At 38.2% G+C, this 6,000-nt stretch overlaps 1 protein-coding gene across 2 annotated transcripts in view; it reads right to left on the minus strand.

Moving 5' to 3' along the window:
• TTC6 (tetratricopeptide repeat domain 6) overlaps positions 1-5,765 on the minus strand; it is a 234,749-nt gene extending 228,984 nt beyond the window's left edge. The window contains exon 1 of one of the 2 annotated variants that reach the window (XM_055360775.2): positions 5,631-5,765. The gene's annotated coding sequence lies outside the window, so the exon portion shown is untranslated. Of the gene's footprint in view, positions 1-5,570 lie in introns of both variants that reach the window. The other variant, XM_055360774.2, reaches the window with a different exon arrangement.
• Positions 5,766-6,000: the final 235 nt, after the last annotated feature.

The following is a 6,000-nucleotide window of genomic DNA, read 5'->3' on the forward strand; positions in this document are numbered from 1 at the left end:
GCTAGACAGGAGGCTGAGGTAGAAGGACTGCTTGAGCCCAGGAGGTCAAGGCTGCAGTGAGCCATCATTGTGCCACTGCACTCCAGCCTGGGTGACAAAGACTCTGTCTTAAATAAAAATAAATTTTTTAAAGAATAAATAAAAATAAAATGATGGGTGTGTGTATTTAATGGTCATTGTACTTTTGACATGTTAAAATATTGCCTGCTGTCAGTTTCAAAAGCAATTTGTTGGAGAGCCATAGATGCATCTTTTTTTTTTTTTTTGAGACGGAGTATCACTCTTTTGCCCAGGCTGGAGTGCAGTGTTGAGGCAGAGTATCACTCTGTTGCCCACGCTGGAGTGCAGTGGCGCAATCTTCGCTCACCGCAAGCTCCATCTCCTGGGTTCACGCCACTCTCCTGCCTCAGCCTCCTGAGTAGCTGGGACTACAGGGACCCGCCACCACGCCTGGCTAATTCACAGATGCATCTTTACAGATCAATTCCTCAGAGCAACATATAAAGTCTGGAGAAAATTTTTTTTATTGACCTAAGAATTCTTCAGAGTAAACAACAGCAGGAAGATTGTAGAGGAAAGTCAACATTTGTGTAAACTGGCCTGGAGAGAAGTTTCCAGGTTTATTGTGGTTTTTCTTCAAACACAGTCCATAACTGCAGAAATGGCATAGTGCAAGTGTCAAAAACATTGATAGGAAGCCCTTCATCATTCTAGCCAGAAGAATCAGGGAAAGGAGCCCAGACAACAAACATCACTGAGAAGTGAGAGAAAAATTCCAGATGGAAGAGACCCAGAGAAGATAATCCCCAAATTCTATCTAAACCCCACGTCTCCGACTGACCTTTGATTCACATATATGCAGGACAAACTCAAAGTAGTACAGCAAAGGCTTAAAGAGCTGAACTGAACCACCAACCACAGAGTAAGACAAGTCTTACAGTGAGTTTGACTGGTGAAATGCCTGCTAAATGGAAAACAACAACATTCTTCAGAAAGGATATGACAGAACCTAGACTCTACATGACAAAACATTCACAATGTCCAGGATATAGTCCAAAAATACTTGGCATGAAAAGACTTGGGAAAATTGACTCATTCTCAGAGGTAAACATAATAAACAGATTCCAGTCCAGAAATGACTCAGGTGTTGAGATTATTAGAAAAGGACATTAAAGCAACTCTTATAACCATGCTCAATCAAGTAAAGGAAAATATGCTAGAGACTAATAAAAAGAAAAAGAAAATTGAACAGATCCCAGTCCAGAAATGACTCAGATGTTCAGATTATTAGAAAAGGACATTAAAGCAACTGTTATAACTATGCTCAATGAAGTAAAGGAAAATATGCTAGAGATTAATAAAAAGAAAATCTTGGCAGAGAAATTAAAAAAATAAAAATAGAAATTTTATACCTGAAAATATATTTTCAAAAAAATTTGATTAGGAAAATGGAGATGTCAGAGAAAAGAGTAACTGAGTTTAAAGATAAATGCACAGAAATTATCCATTATAAGAAAAAAGAAAGCCTGATATCCCTGTAAGGATAATACCAAAAAGCGCTAACATTCAGATAATTAGTATCCCAAGGAAAAGGGAGAATGATTGCTCCACTGCACTCCAGCAGCCTGAGTGACAAAGAGAGAATCTGTCTCAAAAAATAAAAAATAATTATGTTTGAGAACTTCCTAAATTTGAAGAAAGGCAAATTTATAAATTCAAGAAGCTCAGTGAATCTCAGCCAGAATAAATGTAAAGAAAATCATATGTAAGGCGATGAAAAACAAAGACAAAGACAAAATTCAAAAGCAGACAGAGAGAAACAACACGTTATTGACAGGGAAACAATAATTCAAAGACCATGGACTTCTCATCAGACACCCCTAAGAACAGAAGACAGGGAAACAGGATTTGTAACATGCTAAAAGTTTTTTTTAAATGTCAACCCAGAGCAGGTGCAGTAGCTCATGCCTGTAATCCCAGCACTTTGGGAGGCCCAGGCAGGCAGATATCTTGAGGTCAGGAGTTTGAGACCAGCCCGGCCAACATGGTGAAACTCCATCTCTACTAAAAATACTAAAGTTAGCTTGGCATGGTGCTGGGCAGCTGTAATCCCAGTTACCTGGGAGGCTGAAGCAAGAGAACTTCTTGAACCCAGGAGGCAGAGGCTGCAATGAGCCAAGATTGTGACACTGCACTCCAGCCTGGGCAACACAGCAAGACTCTGTCTCAATAAATAAATTAATTGATTAATTTAAACTGTCAACCAAGTATTCTATACCTAGCATGCATATTCTTTTTTAAAAGGTAAACAAAATAAAGACATATTCAGATTAAAAAAAAAAAAAACCTAAGAGAATTACTCACCAGCCAATAGGAATTACAAGACATGCTAAAGAATGGTCTTCAGGCAGAAGAGAAATGATACCAGAAGGAAATTTAAATCTTTAAAAATGAATGAAGATGAGAAATGTCAAATGTCTGAGTAAGTGCATGAAGCTACTTTTTTCTCTTAAGTTTAAAAATAATGTACAAAAATTATGATATTGTGTTGTGGGATGTTTATGTAAGTAGGTGCAGTACATATGACAACCAGAACCAAAAAGACTGGGATAGGTGTGGGTAAAGGAACTATATGGTTGTACAGTTTCTGCATTTTATGTGAACTAGTTCAATATTAACTTTAAGTAGACTTTGAAATGTTAAGAATGTATATTGTAATTACTGGAGAAACCATTTTTAAAGTAATACAAAGAGGTGCAACTAAAAAGCCAATAGGTAAGGAAATGAAAAACAAAAGATATTATTAAATCTTAAAAAAATTTTAGACTGAATAATAATGAAAACACAACATATCAGAATGTGTGGGATGTAGCTGAAGCAGTGTTTAGAAGGAAACTTATACCCTAAATGATGAAATCAAAAAGAAGAAAGGTCTAAAATCAATAACCTAAAGTTCCATATTAAGAATCTAGGAAAAGAAGAATAATGCATATTCAAACTAATGGAAGGAAATAATAAATATAAGGATATAAATCAATCACATGGAAAACAGAAAAAGAATTGAGAAAATTAACTAAGTCAAGAGTTGGTTCTTTTAAAATCTCAACAAAATTTAAAAACCCATCTGGCTAGCCTGTTTAAGAGAACGAAAATCACCAATATCAGGAATGAAAGAGAGGATTTCACTACAAAACCTAAAGATACTAAAGGACAATTTTAAAAATGTGATAAACAACACTATACCAACAACATCTAACAATTTAGATGAAATGGGCAATTCTGAAAATTGCAACTTACCAAAATTAACATAAGAAACAGGAAATCTGAATAGCTCTATATTTTTAAAAAATTTTATCTGTTATCAAAAAATCTTACCACAAAGACAATTCCAGCCCTGGATGGTTCTCTCAAGTATTCAAGAAAGAAATAACACCCATCTTAAATAAATTTCTTTCAGCAAATAGAGGAGGAAGGAAAATTTATTTTATGATACCTACATAACCATAATACTAAACCTGACAAAGGCATTTTTTAAAGAAAATTACATACTAATATTCCTTATGAGCATACATGCAAAAATCATTAACAAAATATTAGCAAATCAAATCCAAAAATATATTTTTGAAAAGGATAATACATTTTGACCAAATAGAGTTTATCTGAGGGTTGAAAAATTGATTTAAGTATCTGATTTTATTATATTTATTTGAAAATCAATATAATTCACTATATTAACAGAGTACATGAAAATAATATGATTATTTTGGTAGTAAAAAACATTTGACATAATTCAACAACCATTCAGGATAAAAATAAATTAGTAGCTCTAGGCAAACTGTGAATCATAGAGAACATCCTCAATCTGATTAAGAGAATCTTCAAACAATTTACAGCTAACATTATATTTATGCTTTCCCCCTAAAGTTGGAAACAAGGAAAAAAATGTCTCACTCTTTTCATGCATATCCAACATCATACTGAAGGTCTTAGCCATTGCAATATGGCAAGGTAAAGAAATAAAAGTAATAAAGATTGAAAAGGAAAAGGTTAAAGTGTCCCTATTTGCAGATGACATAATTTTTAGGATAAAAATCCTGGGGAATCTACAAAAATCTATATGTACTAAGAGTGAAAGTATCAAGGTTGCACAATACACAGTTAACAACATACAAAATCAGTTCCATGTTTATATAGTAGCAGCAAACAACTGGAAAATATTTTTAAAATTCCACTTACACTAGTGCCTCCACAAAACATAAAATTTAGGAATTAATCTAACAAAAAATGTCCAAAATCTCTACACTGAAAATTACAAAATCTTATTTGCAGAAATGAAAGATCTACATAAATGGAGACATACCATGTCCATAGATTAGAAGACTCAATATTCTTAAAATCACGATTCTCCCAAATAGATCTATACAGTCAATGCAATCCCAATAAAAAATACAGCAGGTTTTTAAATAGAAATTACAAGCTGAATCTAAAATGTATACATAAATTCAAATGACTTAAAATCACCAATGTGATTTTTAAAAAGAAAAGGCTAGAGGACTTGCACTATCCAATTTCAAAACCTATTATAGTAAGCTACAGTAATCAAGGCAAAGGTCATGGCAAATCATTATGCCAAGTAAAGGAAGCCAGACACAAAAGAGCATATACTGTATGCCTTCTTGTGTATAAAATTCTAGAAAATGCAACCTCTTCTATAGTGTCACACAGCAGATCCATGATTGGTTGGTTACAGGGTGTGGGCTAAAAGCAGGGATGAAGAGCAAAGAGGGCAGAAGAATGAAAAGGTTCGGTTATATTGATTGCAGGAGATGTTTCAAAGGTGTATGAATCTGTCAAAACTCATCAAATTGTATGCCTGTACCTTGTACACTGTACAACTGTTCATTTGTGCAGCTTACTGAATATAAATTATGCCTCTATAAAGTTGTAGATATGAAAAAAGCAATTTGTTCAACTTTTAGATTTGCATGTTTAAAAAAAACTATCAATCTCCTTTAAATTTCTGCAGCAGTAGTTTGCAATAGTTCCACTGTGGGTCGTGGGTTTCAATGCCAACAATCCTTGCATTAAGCCCACAGTGTCTCACCGTCCACCAAGGAGGTGGAGCCAAACTCAGGAAACTGGTCTCTATTCTGAAACTACACACATTGACCCTAGTGGGGGCAACCACCTAATGGTGGTTGAGGTTTACTCAAAACAAGCTGCCCTGTAAAGGGACAGCAGAGGTCAGGTAGATGGAAATTAAAGTCCCTCCACTGTGACCTTTCACCTCCCGAAGTCTCTTTGAATCCCCCTCTTTCTCCTTCCTAGCCTCTTTTTCTCTTGTCCCCACAGCCCGGTCTGGCGTCGTGCACCTACCACTCCCTTCCACCAGGTTCTCAATCCTTCCAGCTCCTCTTCAACCCGTGCTCATTCTCCCACGAAAGGCAGCCCAAACTCCAGCCCCAGTGCCCCAGCCCCTTTCTCTACCCTGATTTCTGCCGGGGTGAACCTGCCACAGCGGATTAGCGAGGCGGAACAGAGGGGACAACCGCTCCGCCCAAACAACGCACCTCTCCTTCGCAAAGCGCCCACACGAAGTCACCGCGCCCCAGGCCGCGTTCTCGTCTCACCCGGCCTCGAGGGCGCCTCCGCTCCAGTTCAGGTGGCGGTGAGCTTGGCCCCGCCGCTAGGCGAGTGTCCAACAGGCCTTTCTGGTGCCTAGGGGCCGGGTGGGCTCGACTGGCTCCACCGAAGAGAGGACGCGCTCGGTCGCCCAGCAACGAGCCGCGCGCCCTCCCCCGCCCCGCTTCTCCGCGCCTCTGCCCTGTAGGAGCCCCCAGCACCGTGGCGCCCACCTCAAGTGCACCCGCCTTGCGGGACCCACTCCGGGGCAGCCTCGGACTTGGACCCCAAACCCAGGCCTCACTTCTCCCGGCGCTAAAAAGACGCTGCTCCCGAAGAGCCTCTTGGACTGAAGCCGCCTGGATTGGCAGCTTTTGC

Source organism: Gorilla gorilla, chromosome 15, assembly GCF_029281585.2.
Source record: "Gorilla gorilla gorilla isolate KB3781 chromosome 15, NHGRI_mGorGor1-v2.1_pri, whole genome shotgun sequence".
Lineage (NCBI taxonomy): Eukaryota > Metazoa > Chordata > Mammalia > Primates > Hominidae > Gorilla > Gorilla gorilla.